Source organism: Mizuhopecten yessoensis, unplaced genomic scaffold (assembly GCF_002113885.1).
Source record: "Mizuhopecten yessoensis strain PY_sf001 unplaced genomic scaffold, ASM211388v2 scaffold2891, whole genome shotgun sequence".
Lineage (NCBI taxonomy): Eukaryota > Metazoa > Mollusca > Bivalvia > Pectinida > Pectinidae > Mizuhopecten > Mizuhopecten yessoensis.
The window spans coordinates 901,014-928,781 of NW_018404771.1; the positions used below are offsets into that span (position 1 = coordinate 901,014).

The 27,768-nt window shown below is 38.6% G+C and overlaps 1 protein-coding gene across 1 annotated transcript in view; it reads left to right on the forward strand.

The window, feature by feature from the left end:
• Positions 1-27,768, forward strand: part of LOC110446628 (muscarinic acetylcholine receptor M4-like) — a 162,270-nt gene that overhangs the window by 46,765 nt on the left and 87,737 nt on the right. The window contains exon 2 of the mRNA XM_021491879.1: positions 24,218-24,260. The gene's annotated coding sequence lies outside the window, so the exon portion shown is untranslated. The remainder of the gene's footprint in view (positions 1-24,217; positions 24,261-27,768) is intronic.

The following is a 27,768-nucleotide window of genomic DNA, read 5'->3' on the forward strand; positions in this document are numbered from 1 at the left end:
CCCCTCACTCAGCCAAGGCTACCACCATCATCCCCCCAGACTCACCCTCATCCCCACTCCACCAACCAACACCCACCCTACCCACTCACCAAACCGGGGCCACCACCATCATCACCTCCCTCCCGTCCCCCCACTCCACCAACCAACACTAAACCTTACCCGAGCCCCGGGCTGGCATTTTCGCAATTGTAAAATCACATATATGTTAATTTCGCTGGTCGCTTTGCTTCAACATTTGTAAATGCATCTACTGTCCCCATTTCCAACACTCGGAGTATTTTCTTTTTATCTACTTTTTTTTTTTTTGCGGAGTATATGCACCGGTTTTCATGTACCCCTGGCTGTTGCGTGGACCTCAAAAACACGATCAGAAAACAAAAAGAAAAAAAGTAACAACCATGGGCCGTGGTAACGGCATGTCTGCACGTGTACCTCACGTGCGCTTTATCGAGCTTGTAATCAGTAGATTAAAACACATATATTGTATCGATCTACGTCCGTTGGTATTTGATCTGCCTTCCTGACTTCCACGTATTATTGTTCTGTAGATCTTAATTAAGGTAACCAGCCCGACAAGCAGATGCCCGAAAAACAAGCGAAGCGAAACGGATTCTTATTGCATCGAAAAAGACAATAAAAATAACATTGTACGCAACCGTACTTACAAATTGGTGAATGTCGTTAAAATCTTCTGAATAATTCAATCGATTTTTGAAATACTGTACATGTTCTGAGATCACGCCTATTAAACCCAGTGCAATACTAATTGATACTGTTTTCATCCCGTTCTATTTATAAGATGTTGGACAAAAAACAAAAATTGAGTTATTTCTTGGCTAACCAAGACTTATTTGACTTAATCCCGTACACTGTCTAGCGAATATCAACACACAGTATCGCGCGATAGATGTGTAACAAAAACACGCCACTGTTCATAAAACCGGAAATAACTCTAAATCAAAATAAAGGGAGGTAATGCAGGCCGGTGATATTTTGTAAAGGAAAAGCCGAACTCGGATATGACATTGATCAACCGTCCGGAACTTTTCATCTTTGAAACTCGTTAGATGAATCAACCGTTGTTAGCGTTGTTTTATTGATATTTCATGATTCTTACGGCAGAAGCGCACGAGTCAATATTTACTCCGCTCACAGACGACATGAATAGATCGGGTATTTTTATAGCGAACTGAATCCTCCAAAATAAACACGCAGCTTACGAGAAGGTGCTTTGATGATAGTTAGTTAGCTATGCATACCAGACACATGTGAAACAGGAGAGGGTGACTTGTGAACGTTTCTATTTGTGTGTAAACACTGACGTCCAATCATCTCATCATTACTGGACGGTTGAACCCTTTGTGATCGCCAAGTCGTCTATTTACAGATTAAATTGTCGTGTTTAGCCATTTTTCCGTGACGCCTAACATTTCCCATCTTCTTTATCATCGTGCTAGAAATCGGACAACTACTTATCTAATGGAATCAGTGTTAATTTATTCAATGTTAGCTTAAGGTAGAATTTCATAGCAGAGATTCGTATCTCCAACGAAGAAGAGTTCCAATTTGTTCGGTATTTTGTTTTGCCCTTCAGTTTCTTGCCCATTTACATTGCAACATCTTATGTACATGCAAACTATGGACTCCCTAATTATTACAATTACTTTCCTCACAAAACATACATCTCTGCGATTGCAACTCGATCGTCGGGCCCATTTATTATAAATATAGCAGAGAGCTTGTTTACTGCGCTGATGCATCACCTTCATATGTATAAAATAAGTTAAAGTGAGCCTGAAGATGAACGACTATGTGTATAGCGATATCTTAGAGATGGGTAACTTATAGATGCATTCGACCATTTACACAAATAATAATGCAGGTCAGTACAGTCTGATAGAAGGACAATGACCACCCCCTAGAATCGTCTTTCACTCCGCCTCGTGTACCGTTTCTGTTTTTCCTCATTAACAAGATACCTAATACAGGCTACACAAGTCTGCCGAGCTGTAAAGGTGGTACGGATATGGCAATCTACGCATGCGACACGAAACGTCCCTGTAGAGGAGCCAGAGATCCACGTCCATTTGCTTAAAAGCCTGTCATGGGCAATTGGGATAAGTTTCATATGCGCAACTGAGCTAAGGCGTACGTTTATTTCTCAGCAACATGTACATGTAGATCAAAATGAGAAAAAAAAGTGGGTCTCTCTGGATTTATCAACAGCACGTGACACACACAGACCGTTCCTAGCTGTTGGTCGTGTAAACATTTAGTCCTTGAATTAGCCTCGGAGGTGTGATCTTCGACGATAGGTGTCTCGAAAGCATTGTTGCACAATAATAATCGAAGCAGCATTGAAGAGGACCCAAGTTAACGACACAAATGTCCTCAACCCGAGTCTCCGCTATAGATACACAGACAGCCATTACGGTGATGTATGGCTGGCCACAGCACTGTCATACATACAGACGGTCATTGGCACATAATGGCTGTCCTTCTTAACGCACGTGTCGGCAAAATATAAAAGCCCGACCGACATAAAACATGATCTATATACGGGTTATGTCAAATGGAGCAGGTTTTTGACTGTCGGAAAGATTCCTTTAGTGCTCTGCCAGCCTGTATCGATTGTAACTGAACAATTTCTGACAAATCATTAAGCAAAAAAATCTGAAACGAGTTTGTCTGGTCCAATAAAACTAGCTATAATTGAATCATGCGTGATTGATTTCTGAGCCGCTCCATAAATATGACGTGTCCGATTAGAGCTAAGTGCTGTAACAGCGCGAGCCCCGCGCGTGGAGTTGTAGACAAGAGTGTCCAAGCGATGGTTTTATACAATATGAATAATTTATATGATTAATTAATATACAACAATACGATCTACTTTACCTACAAAATGAGCGGTACTAGCTGATCCTTATATGGTTATCGAGGACTAATCAATGCACGTGCATGGTTATCGACCAGCAGCGCTGTGGCAATGGTAAGGTGTTCGATTCCCATTAGACGCTTACAATTTCAAATATTGGTGCTGCTTTAAATATTTTTAATTGCATTTGGCCTCTTCTTTGTCACCTCTGTTTCCTTTTAAGGTTTTGATGTCAAGAAAAGTGCCGGATGTGACGTCATCAGCTATTGTTGATTTTTTTGTAGTGAGATTATCTGTTTGTTGTCTTCCGGAAAATGTACAAATCTTGTTTTATTCGTTCTGTAGAGAGAAATCGTTTTGAGAACCGAACCCAGAAATTTTACATTACTATTTCTACAGCGGATGGGAAATTTATGCTAGGGATAAGAAATTATATAGCACGTTTAAAACAGCTTAATTTGTAATACATAGACAAATTTGATGAACATCTGAAATAAAAACCTTTCACTGGCCACAATATTGGTCCAACTTGATACCCTCAAACGAGACGTTTCTGACGGTTTGTTCCGGCGGAACGTCACATTCAATTTGGCGGATCGCTTGGTTCATATCGGCACAGCTGGAACGTTCCGCTAAATTGAACATTCTGATACATTATTAAGACATTACATGTACTCAAGGAAAAAAGGCCACGCATTTACAATGTACACAAAGTGTGTGCGGTCACGCACGTGCGTGTCCTTCGTTGACAATCCAAAAAAGGTACATACGTTACAACACCTTGTATGTATAACAACGTCACTCAATATCTCAAAGCAACAGAAAATGTCGAGGTACAAATGACCAACGAAGCTTTAGAAATTCTATTAAAAAAATATAACAATGATAGACAGTTTATAACGAAAGGAATCACGTGACATTTCGTCTGATGACATGGCATGCATGTACAAGTCGGTACAGTTGTACCAAAAACACCAAACAACAAGTCTACTTCTCACATTAACGTACACGTGCTTCGGCTGTAGATCTGACACGCGCCAACACCTCACAGGCATCAGTCACTTGATTTATTTTTCTATCTTCAAAGTGGAGTTGTGTATCTCCATACCCCTTAAATGAGAACGACGTCCCTCGGGTGATATGGACCCGCCTCACGTTTGGCTAGAAGTTTGATTATTCGCATGCTAGTGTCAATTTCATTAAATCTAGTTTGCTTTGTTTCACTGCTTCAACAGCATGTATGCGGGCCGCACGCTCGACCTTCATACTATAGATAAGATGAATATCACATAAAGTGGGGTAATTATTTATTTTCACATTTAACTTTTTTTCTTTTCTTCCGTAGAGATTGTATTTATATTGATTAAGTTTTACCGAGTCTGAGCTCACACTGGGGAAAACAGGTCCAATATCTCAAATCCTGGGATTTATGTTAATCAAATATTATAGTCCTCACTATCTACTCCCTCACTGCGTCACAAACACTGCCGATATACCAGTGTTTGTCTCCAATTTAATCCAATTTCCATTTTTATACGTAGAACTCTTCAATTGCGGGATTGATTTATTGTATATAATAAATAACTGCCGTATGTAAGTAGATAAGATCAAACTGGGAAACTCGCTAGTAGTGTTTATTGCTGATGAAAAAAACTTCGGAAATCACATCAACGTTTCTGTGAGTATTGAATCTATACGTTGACACAATATCTCGATGGAGGATTTGTTTCGATTAAGTAAACCCTTGAACAAAGAAACAGTTGGATATTGGTCAAGGTTAGTGTAAAAATAACTTTAACGTCACTGTACCCAAATCGGGACCCTTTTCAGATAAATATCAATGTTCTTTAAACCATACTATCAATTCCAAAAATGTTTGTTCATTTTTCATAAGTAGATACTATCCACTTTTAATTTCTATCACAACTTGATATTTCGGGTGCGTGGTTCTATAAAAAAAAACACGCGAAATACCATCAGATTTACGTAGGCCCTTGAACCGGCGGTACTGTACCCTGAAAAGGGACACTTCCAGTATTTTGGCGAATATTTGGGTATAGACGGTCAATGTGGGCAGAAAATATGCATAGTTGAAACATTTTTGAGTCAACGAGGGTTCTGATTAAATTTCTTCTCCTAACTAGCATTAGTTTAGATAAACTAGACTTTTGAAAATGATATTCAAATAAATAGCGTCGCACGGCACGTAAATCAGGACAGTCTTGTTTTGGTAATTGTTCTTCCATTTAAATGGTCCATGTAACGATAATCAGCAGCCGATAAAGTTAAATACAGTTTAATTGTCATGAAAAGTATTATCGAATGAAAACTGTATACATATAAGGACTTCTTTGCATTAAATGACAGTTTCTTGGGCCGTTTACCCACAAGTGTCCCGTTTTGGGTATTGCTCCTACACATTGTGTATATATTCTACGTTTTAAGGTGTTATACGACCGTTTTAAAACTCTTACTTCCACGAGTGAAAATCTTTCAAGACAGCATAGTTATATAAACTATAATGGTTATGAGAATCTATTTTTACATTGTCGAAACCGACATTTCCTTTTAGTGAAGAATAGATTTCAGTCCCCTGACACCAAACAGATTCCGGTTATTCCCTCTCCTGTAAAATGTATACCTGTTTGTCGCTTCGGCAACATACCAAAGATATTCCATAACATTTTGTATCTGTATTGGGTATATACAGCCTATGCTTTTTGTGTGTGTTTTGTTGTGTGAGTTTTGTGTTTTTGCAATACAAAAAGTAAAAGTCATATTTGACGACGCTGTCTTCAGATGATGGGAGGCTCATATCACTCACTCATTGGCATGCCATCTGGTCAATACGAAACGATAAGAAAATAAAATGTCTTTTTCATTCTGCAAAGCATCATTTTTATACAAGTATGAGTTTAACTCTTTTGCAATTAGGAATAATGTTACAGTATGTCCGATGGTGTTACACACGTCACAAGACTGGGAGGCAACATTTTAAGTTTCCTTCACGCGTTCAAGCCCCCCTCACGCGATCCATTTTCCCTGACAAGTATTCCTCCCTGAATCATTTTGGTATATCATTATGCCTCATACATGTCACAGCGTAACAGATTGAACTAAATTTATCACTTTATTTTAAATTAAACGTCGTGTTGGCCTCTCGCGCTCGATTTACCCCATTTGTATTTTCGTCATGCGGGTACGCTGTTAATATGAGTGAAAGGTATCATCCTTAAGTTCCCCAGTGGCTGAAGTAGATAAAGATAATGGCGCGTGAGCCTGATATATTTTTTACTGCTGTGTTATTGTTCTATTTCGGTAAAATACAATATCACACAAGTTCTTGTCCATTACAGCAGTGAAACATGATTCTTTGTTTCCCGTCGATTAATCATGTTTCACTCTTCGCTGAAGTGAAACGGCAAATCGAGGGGAAGCAAAGAATCGTTTTCCCTTCAACAACAGCAATAAATGTATATTATCAAATCGTTAGTAGAAATATATAGATTAATTGGATAGATGGAAAAGATTTATTTCCTTCGTTCGGGTTAGTGCATTCGAAATGTATGCTATAGTTCCTAATTTGATTTGGAACAAGGTAACCCCGCATTGTACATGCATTTACTAGTATCTTTTCGTTTCGAAATTCTGCAGTATTTTGATTTAAATGACGGAAATTGCACAAAAATCACAGAACCTTTAATGGGAAATCTATTGTGTTTACTACCAAAAACGTCCAATATTGATTTCATACATCCTGAGTGCTGAGAAACCAAGCACAAGTGTACCTTCTAAAAATGTAAAATATAAGTGTCACTTAAGTTTTATCAGGTAGACGTTATAAAGAGAGGTTATATAATAGTATATGTAAGAAAAGCTACAAAGCCATTTGGAGAGTGTTTCCTGAATTATTCAGACGCCGAGCAATACTTTAACGCGTTTACAGGTATAACAACGTCGATGACGTGATTTTGACGTGTAATTGAACCAAAATGATTTCAATGTCTACCTTAATTGAGGACTTAGAGGTTTTTAAATATGCTACCTGGAGTTGGCAAAGCACCATGATTAATGCCACGTGTGACAACAGGAGACTAGGGGTGCCGTATGTGGCAACCATGGACATCATGACGAGTATGATATGTGGTGACCGGAAAAACATGACGCGTGCCACATGTGATGACGGGAGACATGGTGAAGGGTGCCACATGAAGTGGCAGGAGACATCATGACGAGTACCACATGTGATGACAGGATCAACATTACGGGTGCAACATGTGGTGACAGTATCAACATGACGGGTGCAACATGGGGTGACAGGATAAAAATGACGCGTGCAACATGTGGTGACCGGAAAAACATGACGCGTGCCACATGTGATGACAGGATCAACATGACGGGTGCAACATGTGGTGACAGGATAAAAATGACGGGTGCAACATGTGGTGACCGGAAAAACATGACGCGTGCCACATGTGATGACAGGATCAACATTACGGGTGCAACATGTGGTGACAGTATAAACATGACGGGTACCACATGCGGTGACAGGATAAACACGACGGGTACCACATGTGGTGACAGGATCAACATGACGGGGGCAACATTTGGTGACAGGATAAACATGACGGATGACACGTGTGGTGACAGGATAAACATGACAGGTGCAACATGTGGTGACAGGATACACATGACGGGTACCACATGTGGTTAAAGTATAAACAAGACGGATGGCACATGTGGTGACAGGATAAAAATGACGCGTGCAACATGTGGTGACAGGATAAACTTGACGGGTGCCACATGTGATGACAGGATAAGCATGACGGGTGCATCATGTGGTGACAGGATAAACAGGACGGGTGCAACATGTGGTGACAGTATAAACATGACGGGTACCACATGGAGTGACAGGATAAACCTGACGGGTACCACATGTGGTGACAGGATCAACATGACGGGTGCAACATTTGGTGACAGGATAACCATGACGGGTACCACATGTGGTGACAGGATAAAAATGACGAGTACCACATGTGGTGACAGGATAAAAATGACGGGCGCAACATGTGGTGACCGGAAAAACATGACGGGTGCCACATGTGGTGACAGGATCAACATGACGGGGGCAACATGTGGGGACAGGATAAAAATGACGGGGGCAACATGTGGTGACAGGATAAAAATGACGCGTGCAACATGTGGTGACCGGAAAATCATGACGCGTGCCACATGTGATGACAGGATCAACATGACGGGTGCAACATGTGGTGTCAGGATAAACATGACGGGTGCAACAGGTGGTGACAGAGTAAACATGACGGGTACCACATGTTGTGACAGGATAAAAATGACGGGTGCAACATGAGGTGACCGGAAAAACATGACGCGTACCACATGTGATGACAGGATCAACCTGACGGATGCCACATGTGGTGACAGAATAAACATTACGGATGCCACATGGGGTGACAGGATAAACAAGACGGATGGAACATGTGGTGACAGGATAAACATGATGGGTACCACATGTGGTGACAGGATCAACATGACGGGGGCAACATGTGGGGACAGGATAAAAATGACGGGGGCAACATGTGGTGACCGGAAAAACATGACGCGTACCACATGTGATGACAGGATCAACCTGACGGATGCCACATGTGGTGACAGGATAACCAAGACGGATGCCACATGTGATGACAGGATCAACCTGACGGATGCCACATGTGGTGACAGAATAAACATGACGGATGCCACATGCGGTGACAGGATAAACACGACGGGTACCACATGTGGTGACAGGATCAACATGACGGGTGCAACATTTGGTGACACGATAAACATGACGGGTACCACATTTGGTGACAGGATAAACATGACGGATGACACGTGTGGTGACAGGATAAACATGACCGGTACCACATGTGGTGACAGGATAACCAAGACGGATGCCACATGTGATGACAGGATAAGCATGACGGATGCCACATGTGGTGACAGGGTAAACATGACGGGTACCACATGTTGTGACAGGATAAAAATGACGGGTGCACCATGTGGTGACAGGATAAACATGCCGGGTGCAACATGCGGTGACAGGATAAACATGACGGGCGCAACATGTGGTGACAGGATAAAAATGACGGGTGCACCATGTGGTGACCGGAAAAACATGACGGGTGCCACATGTGATGACAGGATCAACCTGACGGATGCCACATGTGGTGACAGGTTAAACATGACGGATATGTGGTGACAGGATAAACATGACAGGTGCAACATGTGGTGACAGGATACACATGACGGGTACCACATGTGGTGACAGGATCAACATGACGGGGGCAACATTTGGTGACAGGATAAACATGACGGATGCCTCATGTGGTGACAGGATAAACATGATGGGTACCACATGTGGTGACAGGATAAACGTAATGAGTACCACGTGTGGTGACAGGATAAAGAAGGATAAACATGACGGGTGCAACCTGTGGTGACAGGATAAACATGACAGGTGCAACATGTGGTGACAGGATGAACATGACGGGTGCAAGATTTGGTGACAGGATAAACATGACGGGAGCAACATGTGGTGACAGGATAAACATGAGACAGGATAAACATGACGGATGCCACATGTGGTGACAGGATAAACATTACGGATGCCACATGTGGTGACAGAATAAACATTACGGATGCCACATGTGGTGACAGGATAAACATAATGAGTACCACGTGTGGTGACAGGATAAACATGACGGGTGCAACAGGTGGTGACAGGATAAACATGACGGGTACCACATGTGGTGACAGGATAAACATGACGGGAACCACATGTGGTGACAGGTTAAACATGACGGATGCCACATGTGATGACAGGATCAACATGACGGGTACCACATGTGGTGACAGGATAAACATGACGGATGCCACATGTGATGACAGGATCAACATGACGGATGCCACATGTGGTGACAGGATAAACATGACGGATTCCACATGTGATGACAGGATCAACATGACGGGTACCACATGTGGTGACAGGATAAACATGACGGGTGCAACATGTGGTGACAGGATAAACATGACGGGTGCAACATGTGGTAACAGGATAAACATGACGGGTGCAACATTTGGTGACAAAATAAATTTGACGGATCCCACATGTGGCGAAGGGAGACACATCATGACGGGTCCCACACGTACTGCAGAAACACACTTCATGAATACCTGGTCCCGCCTCCGATTTTAATGTTGTGGTTTTGTATCGATTTTAGAGATGTTGTACATCATCATTTTTACTTGAGACCTATCCATTCTTGGAGAATTATTTGATCCTCGATCAAGTACACTCAACAAACTGTTGACGATCATCGGTAACATAAGTGTATCATTGTCAACAACGTAACACAACATCTATACTAGCGCACACAAAGTGTCTTTTTTCAATACAGGACACAGTTAAAAAGAATGGTGTTCTCATCAATAAAAACAAACAATTTTAGGCTACTTGTCTCAGCGATGTTGATCAATTCACGCAATTTGTCTTTATTGCTGAATTTGTTTTCAATAGGAAATGTGACATTACAATTTAAGTAGAAGCCATGTGTAGGGAAGTTGGAACGAGTGTTACTAGCTAGACTGGGGATATCGGCAAGACAATTGCTATAGAAATCAATACTTAAGTGTTTTATTACATAATACGTGAGAATCGAGTTCTGGCTATGCAGACATCTTGATCAATAACATAAGTATACATATTTATTACAGCGAGTTAGAATTGATAAACAGCGAGGATGCAGGCCTACTTTGGAAATAAATACTATTATAGAGCACGATTTATACGTGCTTCCTTGGATAGCTTTTGTCGTCATCACAAATGGACGCCATTTTGAAATCTATCTTACTTAACAGGTGATCAGAATGTACTGAATTGTATATTTTGTGTATGATGGTAAATCAAGAACACAATTACAGATGACTTACTATTATTTTTGTCTAAATGTTACGACATTTTATTTCGCAGTGTAGTGTTAACGGATGTATTAAAAGCAGAATATTGCATTATTTATAGAAAAACAAATGAATACGAATGTGATATTAAATCTGCACTGTCGATATCCCTTAAAGCATCTTCTAAGAAGATTCGATTTATTTGCTAAACTATTCAATTAGTTTAAGTCACGTGGCTACTGTCGATAATAGAGACTGTTTGCGATTTCAGTAAGCAGACTGATTTGGGCCTCCTGTATGTACAAATAGACTGATTTGGAGTCTTTGTGTTCTGGCCCCGGGATCATGAAACAATCTTAGACTTAAATTTTTGCTTAGCCAATCACGTATGACGTCGTTATTTGTGATTGGCTAAGGCAAAACTTAAGATAGTTTTAGACTATAGATCGTTTCATGATCCTGGGGCCTGGATAACCAAACCAAACGAACGTACATGTTCAACATTCAGACAAACAAATGAATCTTTGAGAAAACCAGGGTTCATGATTCTAAACCTAATGGTTCATCTTAAGAGAACCGGAGCTTTTCAAGTTCATAAACATGAAAGAACCCGCATAGTACAATATCATGTTCATGTACCTAGTGGTCAATCAAGAGAGATTCAGGGTTCATGTTTATAAACCTAATGGTCAATCAAGAGAGAATCGAATTTCATGTTTATCAACCTAATGGTCCATCAAGAGAGATTCGGGGTTCATGTTTATAAACCTAATGGTCAATCGAGAGAGAATCGAAGTTCTAATGGTCCATAAAGAGAGATTCATGGTTCATGTTTATAAACCTAATGGTCCATTACGAGAGAATCGAAGTTCATGATTATAAACCGAATGGTCCATCAAGAGAGAATCGAAGATCATGTTTATAAACCTAATGATCCATCAAGAGAGATTCAGGGTTCTTGTTTATAAACCTAATGGTCCATCACGAGAGGATCGAAGTTCATGTTTATAAATCTAATGGTCCATCACGAGAGAATCGAAGTTCATGTTTATAAACCTAATGGTCAATCAAGAGAGAATCGAAGATCATGTTTACAAACCTAATGGTCCATCAAGAGAGATTCAGGGTTCTTGTTTATAAACCTAATGGTCCATCACGAGAGGATCGAAGTTCATGTTTATAAATCTAATGGTCCATCACGAGAGAATCGAAATTCATGTTTATAAACCTAATGGTCAATCAAGAGAGATTCAGGGTTCATGTTTATAATTGTAATGGTCAATCAAGAGAGATTCAGGGTTCAGGCTTCTCAATCTAATATTCCACTTTGAGAGAAACAGAGCTTCTCAAGATCATAAACATGAGAGAATCCACATAGTAGACTTTTTATATACCAAATGGTCCATGAAAAGAGAACCGAAGTTCATGTTTATAAACCTAATGATCAGTCAAGAGAGAATCGAAGTTCATGTTTATAAACCTAATGATCAATCAAGAGAGAATCGAAGAACATGTTTCTAAACCTAATGATCCATTAAGAGAACACCAGGGTTCATGTTTCTAAACCTCATAATATCATGTTTATATACACGGAACCATATGGTTCATCTAGAGAGAAAACTAATGTTTTCGAATCTAATGGAACAATTAAGACGGAGTTTATCCATTTCATAAACACGAGAAACAGCATATTATCTTGCTTAATAACATACTGGACCATCAGTGAACCGGGCTTTATCATGCTAATGGACCATCACCAAAACGGTAAATGATCACGTTTTTGTATGCAGCTACCGGGTCTTATCAAGGTTTCCGAGTCTAGAAACTAAGAAAGAAAGAAACCTATATTTGCCCAATGGAACATGCGGAAATCTGGATCGTGTACGATTAGAAAGAAATACCATTAGAACCACTTCCTGTAACATACATGTACACTAGTGAAGTCACGTGGTATCCACACAGGGTCAAACATGTTATTATCATCATAAGCCAAAGGCGTCGTACCAGTTAGCAGGGTAGAATACATGCAACGCTCTTCGAATGAGCTTCCATCAGGCAGACAAGATATTACAACCTTCCCAGACTTCGACCCATTGTTGGTGGCTATCTCTTGTTTTGTTTTAGCCGGTCAAGAGTCTTATGTTTCGTCTTTAAAATGCCGATTACATTTCATCCTATAAAGAATGTCGGAATGACATATTCGAACCAGCAATATGACGGTGTTACCGACAATCTCAGCACTAGACCTGCTTTTATTTGCAGCATAAGAGCTTGACTCGTTAGGTTTATCCGTTTAAATCGTTAATTGCTTCCTTTGCTATTTTAAACCCATTAAATATTTTCTCCGTTTAAATTTATTCTCTTGCCGTTGCTTGCGTTATTTGCCGCCTTCCTTGTTGTGTCGCGTTCGCTAAGTTTGGTCACAGCAATATGAACTCATTATACATTGACATAGACTTCTCTTTCCCGTAGTCGTTGGGAGATAATTTGGAAGGTATATGGTCTTCTCACGGGGGACATCCCGGCCTATATATGACGGTACATTAGGTAAAACGAGCGTGACCCAACATATACATGTCTAATAAACGTTCTCGTCTAGACCGCGTAGGAATATGTAGGTACTCTGTAAGCTTGTGGCGCTAGTCGGGAGGATGGGAGGGAGTACGGAACGAGATTGAAACTGAACATGGCAAAACTGTCGTCAATACTAGTCATAAAATGTATTATATTACAGGTCGCGAGATTGATGTTTGCCCGGATGAGAACTAACTCGATCGGAAAATGTGAATGCGAATTAAAAAATACATGAATTGATATGTCACTAGTGTGTATTTGGCACCCTTTAGAACATAATCATTTCCAGGCCGCGAAACATGTATGTATGACGTCAGTAACTAATTTCGTATATCTTGTCACTGGACGCGTTTTCCGTCTTTTCGTATTGCAGAGTTATCTTCTCTTGTGAGCAGGTATTGATTGTTACCTCATTGGTTTTGTGTGAGAAAATTACGTCGTTTTCTCAAAAATTGATAACGTTACTCTCACAAACAAATGACGTAACAATCAATACCTGCTCTCAAGAGAAGATAACTCTGCAATACGCAAAGATGGAATGACGTATGATTGTGACGGAATTGTACAGTTTGTTACTGTAAAACCTCGTTAATTCCAGTCATCGAGACAACGAAAGAAGGTAGGTTTGTTATAAATAAATGAGAAATTAAAAAAAAAATCCTAGAAATGTATCCAAAAATAAATTTACAGAAAAAGCAAGTTCTTAAAGAAATAGGTAATCGTAACGGATCTAACGGTGTCACCTTCTCTACATGTTTGTGCTGAGGGTATCTGGGCTTCTCTAGTTTTCGTGTCTATCTGTGTCAACTCCGAGGTCAGATTTTGTCTTTGTGTATTGACGATGTGGTATTTGTTGTATAGATCTTGAGTTTGCTTTTAGTCCTTGTTTTCAAACGATGCACATGGATTTTGAGTTTAGAATTTGTCGTTGTATATCGAGAATGTGATACATTGTGTAATTTCTTTGAGTTCCGATTTTGTCCTTGTGTGTGTGTGTTTGTTTGTTTGGGGTTTTAGCTTCTTCGGAACAGCTACATGTAAGGTCAAACGAAGACGGAATCCCAAGGGAGAAAAGGAAGAAAGTTGGAAAGTAAGAAAAGAAAGGATAAATAGATTTAAAGTGTTGCAATGGAAACCGCAAATCAATTTCAGTTTCTGCAATGAAAATCCACGATTTCTGCAAGGGAGCGTGCATTAGTCGCACCTTACACCATATAGTGGGATACAGCAGGCCTGTTCACTGAATATGACCTTCTGTATTGGCGATGAGGTTCACTTTGATATCGACTCTGAGTTTGAATTTTGTCAGTTCAGTACATATTTTTCATTTCACTCTAGAGAAAGATACAGCACTGGATTAACAGTAGCATGCCTCGACACGCTGTCAACATGTAAAATCTGCAGTAAATTGCATGCTGTTAATCTAATGGAGTCAACAGTATATGTTGGAATCAGGTGTCGTTGTGACTTGATTTACGTCGTATTAAATCCGCATATTTTGTCAGTTCAATTGGTCATTTGAGTGAAATGTATACTCGACACGTCTGTAATAGATTACAAATTTATTAACGATCAATTTACATATCATTCTGACTAATTTGACATTGTGTCAATCTGTCATCGCTGATACTAGAACGGGGTTAGATAGCGTCATATATTGCGGTGTCAACTCACCCAGGCTGGGACGTTCTCTAGAGAGGCGCATCATTGAACATCATTAAAATATATGGGGCATTCGCTGCACGTATACATCATACGTACAGTCATTAGGAATACCAAAATTAGTTGCAGACATGGCTTTGCTATTTGATATAGCTTTTCTATATGAGGGAAATAGATCACCCAGCTTGTATATGAGCTGTATAATTTCTCATTATTATTAATTAAACTTCGTGGGATACTGCGTAACATGAAATATTTTCGAGAATACATTGTTTCTGTTGGTAATTTACAAATTTGAAATGATCGGTCGATACGTGCGAGTGTTCAATATTTCCTCTAAAAAACTCTAACTGTGAATATCATTACTGGACGAAATTTGTATTGCATGCACTACAATATTTGCAATTCTTTATTATCATTTTCTAATTGCAAATTCAAATATAGATTTATTTTAACAGGGCTATGCATACATTTTTGTTCAAGTTTTCGTTAAAAAACGCAAGGAGGAAAATGATGAAAATGTTAGCGCGAAACTATAGTACATTAATTACAGTATTTGAAAATGAGGTTCTCGGTATCCTGGACACTGTTGTTTCCACCATGCCTTTAAAAATTTTCCCATTTATTGTTCGTTTAGAATGTTATGGGAGTTCAAACGATCTACACTGTACAATGAATCAATGAGATTGGAACACCTTGTGTTTTGCCCGTTAGGTTTTATTGAGAGATCATGCTGCTTTTCGTTTTGTTTTGGTGTCTCATCACGTAATTCCTGTTGTCCTTTTGTGCTGATGTGACATTTTCATTGTTGTGAATGTCGTCAGGGATTAAATATACATAATGCAGTAACGATATATTCTGTATTACTCTGTCTTCTTTATATGAACGGAATGCTTTAGTAATCAATCCAATGATGTTCATCGCACCGGGCCGGGGTTCGATTCTCTGCGGAATCATTTCAGAGATAGCGTCAATTATATGTGCGTTTGGGTATCTATTTTTTTTCAGATAAAGAGATTTTTTTATGAAAACAGTAGTTTTTATTGCCCGAGGGGTGTGTGTGGGTTGTACTTTTAGGGTTATAGATACGAATACGGGTTTCTGATGAACCATGGTAGGTCTGCCAGACATCCATGTAATAATGATAAATAAAATGTCTGAGGTCCAAGATCGATAAAATAGATAAGGTCACTACATTTTAAAGATATAGTGGTTCTATCGCAGCGTAGCGTAATGTGTCGCCAATATTGTCATTTGAGGCCAAATATGCTTCCCCAATGGGTTTCAGTCTTGAAAATGGAAGATGGCAGATCCGAAGGTTGATATATTCTAAAACGAAAATTTTGTGTGGGTTTGAGGTCTGAATTATGTGACAACTAAATGTTTTTCAACACAAAATTGAAATATCTTAGCTTGGCGTTATTGTGTGACTAGACATACGGGGAAAATGCATTTACAAACACATAATCAGTTTTTGGATAAATTGATTATATAACATACTACAGTTGTAGGGTCGCACATCGTGTATACACGATGTGCGGTGTGTGCGCGATGTGCGAACGATGTGCGAACGATAAATATGGATGATTATTGCTTGCGCACATTTGTGCGAACGATGGAAGAATATAAGAATATTTTACCAGATATGCAACGGTTACAACGTACGTGCATAATTAATAAGATTTGGCGAATAATGAAAACAAAATATTATTAAACAGTATTTTAGACCGATTTGGATTTTCACCATTTTTGCCCCTAGCCCCTAACCTAGAAGGAAACAGCTGAATGATGGAGTTTAATTCATTTACGACATCCTGTATTTATAACCAAACTTGATAGATGCAATCAAAGAGGTGTGTCACGTTCATCTCTCTATTGCTAAATGTACAAATTACTGAAATCTTTTAAGGGTACTTTAAAAATGAAATTTAAACTGACAGTCAAAATTCGAAATAACATTACTAAGTTTTTCTCGTGAACTTGATACCTCTCATATACATTGTGCACGTGCTTTAAAATATTTCATTCTGTCATGACTTCAAGTAATTATATCGATTTCATTATTGTTATTTATTTTGATGAAAAATTGATGACTTACTTCAAAGAAGTGAGTCTATTCATCTGATGAACTCGGTGTGGACAATATTGCGTATTATACATAACAACCTCGGGCATCTCGCATAATTGCAGTTTCGCATGGAAGCGACAGTTGTCATCATGAATCGGTTTGCCCAGTATTCTCCAAGGGTTTATTATCTATGAATTATGAAATATACAAATTGCAGACTAAAGAAGTTGTCGCGTCTGCACTCGTTTATCGCGTTAACCATCGCGTGAGATGAGATATAACTACCGTCGTTTGTCCGACACGCCACGTATGACGATCACATCGCTCAAGCTTTTCCAGACAACAAAATAAAAAAAAACCCATTTATGATGATCAGACGATATTTCCGCAAGGTCGTGTATCGGGAATTGCCTCCATTGACCCTTTCACGTCCCATGCTGTTACGCATGCGTGGTAATAGCCGAAGATAATCGTTGTCTATCAGTTGAACGGCTTCTCCACCCTTTACAAACACTTGAAAGACTCCGTCCGAATATCTTCGCGACAACACTTCATTGCAACAGTACACTTCGCCCCAATTTGTCTGTATCTGTGACGTCATTACAGTAGAGATCTGTCTCGATTTGGGGTTCGGATTCTGTCGTTGTTTATCGACGATGTGATCCATTTAAGTTTTATTTTAACTGAAGTTAAATTTACAAAACTTAACCTGGTATAGTAATTCGCTGATGGCTTACTAGCAAATAGGAAGTGTATTTTCACGGTTACAGACTCGTGTCAAATTAAAGTTTACAAACGCTTTCCCCTGCAATGTTTCATGCATTTCTACACTTTTGCCTGCGAAGTTTCCTGAAATCAACGGGAATGAAACAAGCATTTGTAAAATATAAGGGAATTATCACAATATTTCAGTTCTTCCCGTTGTGCAGTTATTTAAGATGTGACCTGAGAAAATCAAAAAGATTTAGTTGTGCCAATTATTTTACCTTTACAAATTGAAAAGTAACGCATGAAATTCTTAAAGTTGCCTGTCAAATATCGAAACCGATGAACAAAATATATATATATATATAAATATTAGAAACTAGATAAAATAAAAGCAATTATCTTTCAGCATGCGTTACCACTGAGTGAATAAAAGTTCGCTGTAAACAAAATGTGAAAAACGTTATTAATTTGGCAGTTGGCTGTACATGTATATTTATATTCTGATCAATCTGATAAGTGACAAAAACAGTGATATTAAATGAGACAACTTATTCCTTCATCCTCATTGATTGGATCTAAGTTACTAGTTGAAGAAACAGCAGGTTAATATTCCTTTCATGACGTCACTTCTTCATTGTGACCTCACAATGTCCTGTGCTAAATGCAACCTACTTTTTTTTCGTGACGATTTCATAACATTCCATTTTTATTTAAATATAATAAAAACGGCTCAACTTCGTTTAGATTGTCATAATTGAGAATTTTTATTTCAGTGACTATCTGTTTATAAAGACCTAAACATCATATTGACCTCCACGTCCTCTCGGTTAATATATTCTTTTAGGTCTGTTTAACCACATATTCACCTCAACAAAAGTCCATCAATTGATAAATACATTATATAGCTAACCATAAAATACACAGAAGGCATACAATGTACTGGCCTATAATGTGTTTTCATTCATGGTTTTAAAAAGAAAATCATTTATCTATTTCGTCATAGACATATTCAGCTCTACCAAAATGTTTATTCTCCTTAAATATTTCGTCATCAGTGATCGACAAGGTCAAATTCACACACTCTACATTCGGTTTTCATTGTATTCTTCATATCCGAAAATATACTGCAATTCAAGATGGCGCATCTCTTGTGTATTGCGTGCTCATAAACTCTGATTGACGTTTTGGCTCTGTAGTAGGCCAAGAAAGGGACCACACATGTCTCTTTGAGATATCTCAATGGCAAATGCACTTATATTCCTAACAAGGTATGGGTACGACACCGGAGCCTGACGACCGAGTTTCGAACCCGAGACTTCTCGAACTCTAAATAGTTTCTGTAAAAGTGATCCGCGATCCTCTCCAGATCCCCCACGCGTGTTTACAAGTGACATACAATTTTGTATGAATAGACTTGGACGTATTATCTTACATGGAGTGACACTATGGTCAACCATTTGCACGTGATCATGCACGTGTTGATTGACATGCATAGTGATATTGAAGAAGCAACAGGATCGAAGCACTAAACTTATATCTCCCGTTGGGGATTACGTCCGAGGATCAATTAGAAGCGTAAATCAGGTTAGGTTTATTACCTTATTATAAATGTATCATAAAACACACCCATTGAGGGAGTTGTAATATCGCTGTTCATTTAATGATAACCAGCAATTATTTAACAACAGGTCCATGAATCGGAGAACTGGACACATCGTAAACGCCTCCACGCCTCCGTCGTCGGTTACAACGTTTTGTGTATGTTGGTTATTGAACGACCGGAAGTGCATTGTACATAACATAATTATGTATGAGTCGGCGTTTCTTGGTTTTGACGGTGTCAAGAGATGGTTGGGCAAGTTTAAAACTCCAATACACTGCGATGTAATACATTTGACGCGGTAACGTGACATCATTTCCTGTCTTCTTTTTTTGTCATAATTCGTGAAATGTGCTATTAAGGATATTTTGAAATCGTTTTATTATATTTCAATTCTAAAATGGAAATGGATATCTGGTTAAGTTGAAGTAAAACAAGCTGTGCGGTAAATTTAGAGAACTAGTCCATAGTGGAATGATAGGTATCTTTAGAATTTATTTGTTTTATTTCAGTTCGAAAGTGGAAAAGTATATCTGTTTTTAGTAGAAGACAAAGCACTATTTTTTTGCAAAATAACTCCAGAATACGAAAATACGTCACATACAAACCTCAATATGGCAGAGAAATTGAATACTTGTCGATCGATATAGATTTGAAAACTAATTATTGATATAAAAAAAATCGTGTATCAATGGTCATATCAAAACTTAAAACAAACGTCAGCAAAGTATGACATCCAAACTTGTTTTAAAACAAACAGTTTCCGATTCATTTGTCAGTTTCGTGTGGCGTCCTCGTTGGCGTGTTTATGTCTGGCTAACACATGGGGACTAGAATACATTGAGACATGTGCATTGAGCATGGGAAACGTCCATGATGACTGCTGAACCCTATAATTATCACCGTTAATTTGTACCACAAAAACACTCAATGGAAAAGTGTTTTCATGTGTCTTTTTGATGAATAAGTTGATGCCAAAACATGATCCGTGTTTTTGATATCACAAACAAGATGTACTATTTATAGGATAAAGAGTATTCCTGCAACCCTCTTCCAGGGCGATCCCCTTTCCTCCTTAGATAATACAATAAACAAATCAATGGAGATAGATAATTAGTGGATCGAGAAAATGGTTTTTAGAAGCCTTACAAGTATCTAAAATCAATTACAAAAACAGTGTGTAGCTCCGTGTAGACATTGCATCCATGTGCATGCATAGATGCATAAAGCGGAATAAAGAGCAAGATAAAACAAAACAGGATGTTGGTCTAGTAATGTCGCGCATGCGTAACGAGAATAAAATACACCATACCAATCTCCTGGGATGGTACGCTTCTAAAGTAACCTATGGAAACGGCCGTAATAAAGTTAAATGAAGTAAGACTCTAAACAGACGTTAATTGTAAACTTCTTGTGATCGGCAATACTCATGCGCTTTCATTATCTGGTAAAAAGGATAATAAGAGAAGTGTGCAACATTCTCAGAGTAAAGAATTTCAAAATGTCTTTCAGATTCGGTCGAAGTTCGCAGTTTCACCCAATATAAAACTTGTTCGTATTCAACATGCAGGCTATGTGAGATTCGCTTATCAAATAAAGCAATTTGCTACACAATACATTTCTCATATAGAAAAGTGTATGACTAAAAACAGGAGATCCAGGCCCATACTTTCAAGGAAGACGGGTCCTGTTCAATTAGTTATATATTGTAAACCTCGTCAGACTTTAGTGATTCTCTACCGTGAAATTTTAATGTAACGTGAATGCAACTAATCATTTACTATAAAGTGAAATCACGATACAATTCCATTCGTTTCTTTTGTCACCTCGCTCACCGCCAACATATTTTAAGTTCCTCTCCCTTTCTTGCTTAACAATTCCTTATATCGCGATCGTGATGAATCGCAAAATCCCTGAAAAATGGTGGCGATATAACGAGGTTTTATTGTATAGTCATTGTCGTTGTATTTGCGAATTAAAATCTCGACTATAACATCCTTGTGAACGCTAATATCACATGTATCTTGCAAAAGGGAAAAAAATCGATTATATTTAAAAATATCCGCGTATTTACTAAAAAAAAATATCCGAGTTTGGGATCGGTATACCTACCTATATTAAGTACCGAATATATTTCTGTAACAGCTATTAATCTGTAGCAAGGAACGGGATCTTCTTTGGCCCGAAGACACACTCAAAATCTATTGTATCGTTGTACAATAAACGGAACGCAATTACACTCCTATTTATATAACAACCGATGTTTATTGTAGCCGTTTCCGAAGCAGATCGTTTCATCTGTTCACGGCTGAATGAATAGCAGTATCATTATGATGTATTACAGTTTTGTTTTGTTTTTCTTTGAAATGACTTTGTTGACGCATTGCTACCCAGAATGCAACATTTTAGCTACGTCATACTGCAATTTTTGAGCTGCACTTTCCTTTAATGGATATCAAATTCCACCCCGTAAGCAAACATGAATTATTTTGCATACATATTTTGTTTGTTGGCGAGGTGACAATGACGTTCACACGTCCACTGGGGACCTACATTGTTTGCCGTATCGACTTCCGGTTCGTCACATTATCGCATTGATTTTAATTACAAACACAGATGCGTGCCTATTCTACAATTTTCCGCGCGGAATTAATATTATTATATCTCCAAACTGGTCGACTTTGTCGGGTTTCTATGAAAAGAGAATTATCAATACAGCTATATCAGTCGGAAATGAACACTTCTATTTACTACACATCCTGACTCAGAAAAACTCTAGAAGTTTTTTTAAAAGTATTGTTTAAATTTCTAATACGTAATCGTTTTTACGCGGTATCGTTTGGTTTCACAATATAGGATTTTCAAGATATAATCATGTATTTGTTCTTTTTTTTCTGTAAGCAACGATGTTGCAGTTTAAGAGTTTACATAATTTCGTAGAATTAATTTCATTTATCATTTAACTTGAACAAAAGGCCAAGACTGTTTTTGAAAGAAAAAACCCCATTCAAAACGGCGAACGTCGGTAACGGAACGGGAATGATGCAGAAACAGGGACGTTCTTATGTGTCCTCTGTTAAAGGAACTTTGGGTTAAACGATAAATTAATCTGCATCGCTATATTTCTTCAAACAAACAATTGAAATAAAAAGAACGATAGAGCCTGGCCTTTTTACATTTGTAGACTCGGCATGTTTGCTTACAATAAAACTTTTATAAATAAATAAACCCCCGAAAAAAACATGAAACGGGTCTGCTTTCTACATTGTTTGCGGTGCAAGAGATATTAACTTTTTTTTTCACAGTAAGAAGCTTCAATTGTTACGAATTTACTTACATATAAACGTGTAATGAACGTGTGCGACTTGTTGATAACGTTAAGATGATAGGAGGGGCCTGTTCGTTTATGCGGAACAACCGGTTTGACCGTCTTTAAATGTAACAGTTTCGGGTATTAATCCTGGCGGACCTGCAAATGTTTCTGCAGGCCTTGCAGGGCTTTGGCAAGGCTCGCCTAAAAGCAGCATCAGATTACTAGGTCCGACCTTATTTAATAAACGAACAACTGTGGTCCAACCGGTTCAACCGTTTAAACGAAAACGGTCTCAACTTTCTATTAGAAGCTCCTGTTTGTATTATTCACGCAAGACACTTGAAAATGTTTGATACATTCGCCACCCATATGTTTCTTAATGACACGTCCCAACTTACACAAGTTGTTTTCGAGGAAAATTACCTTCAGGAGTTGGTTAAGGCGTATTTTCCCGCGCAATTCCAGCGTTCATATGCACTCTCTGCGATTTGAAATACAGACATAATAATGGTTTTGGTTTTATCACTCATCTACAATTTATGTTTAGATTGAACAATCCTTACCTCCCTAAAATGATTTCAAAAACTCTCTTTATCTTCAAATGTACAATTTCCTTCATCTATTTTCATTTACTTAAGTTTTGGTGAACGCAGGTTGAATATATATTACTTACGAAGATTAGACGTCGATGCAGTTCCCTGAAATAAAGAAGATGTACATATGTTGAAATGTTTACGCTCAAAGAGAGAGTGATGGGCGTATGAGAGTTCACGATATTCAAAATCTAGATCGACGCTCTGGACACCACTATGGGAATGACCATCACCTGTCCATTGAGTGTAAACATTTTACCAACGAAAGGCGTATCAGGCTTCAAAATTTGAATGTTTAAATGTTTACTTCATTCAAAATTAGAGTATTTACATATGTGCATCACTTCAACACATCTATAGCGATATATTGTAATTCTGGTTATATTTTCACTCATAGGCGTGTGAGGGTATGCGTGATGATTAGGCGTGTGTTGGCGTATTTCAGTGTATTTCAGTGTTGTTCCTGATTTCATTGTTACAATGTATCATGTAATTGTAAATGTATAATGGGAGAAGGCGATCATACGTTGTAATAACTTGTGCCTAATCTCTTACCCAAAATATTTTGGCAAATGAAATGTGTTTAAACTGTAATTCTGCAAAATAATCCAAAATTATATCCCTTGGTACGTGTGTTCCTTGTGATGTCGACGACAGGTAATGATGTTACTGCCACCATAATAACCGGAATTAATTTCACTAGTTTGATCGGCTGTGAAGAAAAACTAGATTTCTGGCCAAAAAACTAAGAATTCCAGTTGAGCTTATCTGACATGACATTGCATAACACACGTGCTGAAACAAGTATATAAGGTATTGTGATGTAATTATTGCCTATTGATATTTTCATTTTTATTTCGTTATACAGATTACGTTGCAGAGGCCTCCAGGATGACGGTTAACCTTTCAAAGTAAGAAATTATTTTTTATCTATTTATTTTCATTGTGTTTAAAATAAACAACAATATCACCAAACTTTATGACAACAGACTTGTCTGTTTCAATATTCAAATTCCATTAGCATTCGTTGAGGCCATAATGGTGGGTTTTCTCCGGGTTATCCGGTTTCCTCCCACAGTAACACACCCACCCACCTTCGCACTAACATCCGGGCAAACAAGAGTGATTCGACACGGATAAGTATTTATCGTTGCATAACTTAGAAGTTCTATTAATATTAAAATGGGTTTCTACTAGTCATATCGCTTAATCGACTTTAATAGGTTTATGACGTCACATACACGTTGGCAATTACATGTATCAGTTTATCAGTACTTGTTAATATTTTCTAGGTCTATGTCATCGGTTTATTTTATTATCTATTCTAATTGATATCTGAGGAGAATTGAAATTTCAAAATACATTTTCTTAAAAACAGTTTAAGATCTTCTATTAAAAAAATAAGATAAATGTGTGAACGAGTAATATTTATTAAAAAATATATGGTTTCATGATTCGGTGATTCAGATATTAATTTCGAATGTAACGCTTTAACTTATATCTATCCTATAGATTAACGATCTGTTAACAACTGCAGTAAAACCTTGTTATACTGCCACCATTTGTCCAGAAAAATCCCGGCGTTATAAGGGGGATCGGCTATAATGTGAAGGAAGTTTATAAAGGAACTCTTTGAAGAAAAAATATAGAAACAATATTGAAATATGTTGGCCGTAAACGAGATAGCAATTGAAACGAAGGGCATTTTATAGGGGTTTTACTGTATGTCAATAGATATTAAGATAATAATGTAAAATTCGCATGAACATTCTGCTTTCTGCATAGTTGCTTTCTCTTTGTGTTCTACAGAAGGGTTTGGAGATCAGCATCTAGTGTTTGTGTTTGCTGACACTGCCGTGTGTCTATTCTCAATGGTAATCCCTAGTACAAAAATGTAGTTCACAGCATGTAAGACAATCTAAAAGGCCGCTTAATGTCTTACCGGAACTGTGTCAACAGGTCATTAGCATACGTCCCTGACCACGTGTGGTGTGACGTCACGAGAGAACTGTCGGTTAACCTCCGTTACGTGTAATTCTAGGCGACGTGCAGCACCAAACCAGTATTACCCAGTAATTTCCGTTTTGTCTCAGCAAGCACATAGAATAATCATACGGAGTTACAGATCGGGATCCACGCCGGAAATGTGGTTGTAAAAAAACGTTGACGCGGTGTATATCTTAATAGGCTGCCGTAGGAAATATGTGTTAGAAACCAATCTTAAAGAAAACAATTCTGCAATGACTAATGGGTACCAAAAAAATACAGCTTGCCCAGCACTGATTAAAATTGACATACGGGTGTTTACGTAAGAGCTATGTGCGAACCTTAATATATTTACATCGGTAAAAACGTATTAACTGTGACGGACAAAGTCAACAGCTACAGACCATCACTCACGCCAAAGGTTTTAAGAAGAATAACAAACCGAAGGCTCTTTCTAGCTGTAACTACATGCCTCGTATGCAGAGCGGAAGTTGAAGATTAATTAGCTGTTTGTCCTTGTTCCCTATACGAACAGATTGACATTTAACCCATGTTGATGAATGAATCGGCGGTGCCATTGTCCCCGACGTCTTAGATACCTTGTTCGAAGAGAATAGAAAACATATAATAATCCTATTTCCTAAACAAAAATATGATGTCACTCTGGTAATTGGTAATTTGCGAAAAAGAGTATTATGTTTTCCCTTTCTACAAAAAAAGAAAGAAAAAAAGCACGGACGTATACGCTTGTTCTATAATAGTATTCCAACAATATTGCCAATAAGGGTAATTTACATGTACCTACATCAATCTGGGAGACCTTTCGAAATCGACAGGCATTGACCCTGGTTTTCATATAGAAATATATCCCCGTCCTTCGTTCCGTTAAAATGAGATTGACTTGACATTTTATAAATAAGGATTATTTTAAGCAAGTATTGACACATTTCGGGAGGTAACACGGCTTGTACTGGTTTTAATTCATTGACCTCAATCTTAATATCGATTGATAACGCCCCAATTGTTTCACCTTTTTCCACTCTCCTACTCGGTGGAGGGATACCTCTCCCCCGGGATATGAGATATCCCTATCCCCGGGATATGATAAATCGCCCCTCCCCAAGATTGGATGTTCATTTTTTGTCGTAGTAAGATATTCAACCTCCCTAACGATAAGAAATACCAACCACCCATCCACCTCGGGTTTCGTTCGTGATGAGTTAATCACCCTCCCTGGGATAGGAGATCATCCCTGCCTAGAAATCTGCCCGTGATAAGATTATCACCTCCCCTAGGACAGGAACTATCCCGTCTGTGTAAAGATATTCATCCTCCCCTTGGAGAGGAAATATCCCGTTCCCTAATTCCGTCTGTGATAAGATATCTACACTCCCCTTGGTTAGGAAATATCACATGCTCTAATTCCGTCTTTGATTAGATGTTCGCCCTCCCTAGGATAGGAAACATCCCATTTATAATTCCGTCTGTGATTAGATATTCGCCCTCCCCTGGGATAGGAGATCCCTCCCTTCCTCACACTTTACGTCCGTGAAAAAGATTCACCATCGCATGGGGAAGGTGACCCCCCCCCCCCTCCCTCTACAAGATCAATCCGGGATAAGACATTCACCCCCCTCCCCAACTCCCGATATCCGTCCATGATAAGAGATTCCCCCTCCCCCGGGATATATGGTACTGTACGCATGTCTGCTGTCCCATCCGCTCACACCACGTAAATCTTGCTTGACATTTACCTGACTTCATTTAGCAAGTAAAAAAAATGGACGAATCTTGTTCCTGACGTCTCTTAACGAGGCTAAATGTTGTGTCCTGTAAGTCATGTCACACATGTTGCTTCAGAAACCATAATAGGAAGTCAATCAATACTTTTAAAACTCAAGCTAGAGTGAACAAAGACGACCCTATACGATGACAATCGGAAGTACTTAAGATGTGGAAAAATCTGTGGCCTTTGTATATCAGATGATCTATTGTACTTATCTCGCTAATCTTTAGTTAATCAATAAGATATAACGAGCGGCGTATTTCTTAGATAATTAGTTGATCTTAGTCAGCTAACGCGAGGTAGAAATAACGTGTCTTGTCACTGTTTCTGTTCAGGATATTTTATTTACTCTTTTATAATAGACCAACTTGCATGTTTGCACATGAGAATAAATACGACCCGACCATAGTCTGCTCAACATGTATGCCTTGATAACACTGCTGGGATGTTCAATTGACTTTCCAAGCGTCTTCGCGATCTTGAAGCGCCTGAGTGACAGTGACATCGAAATTACGGCTTCGATCCCGCTGGGAATTTTATACGGAGGCTGTTTTCTGCAGCCATGTAATTAGTTTGGTATTCTGATCTTCAAATTGATCAAAAAGTCAGAAGCATATCAAATTATGTTCTTCTGTTGAGCAGCAGGG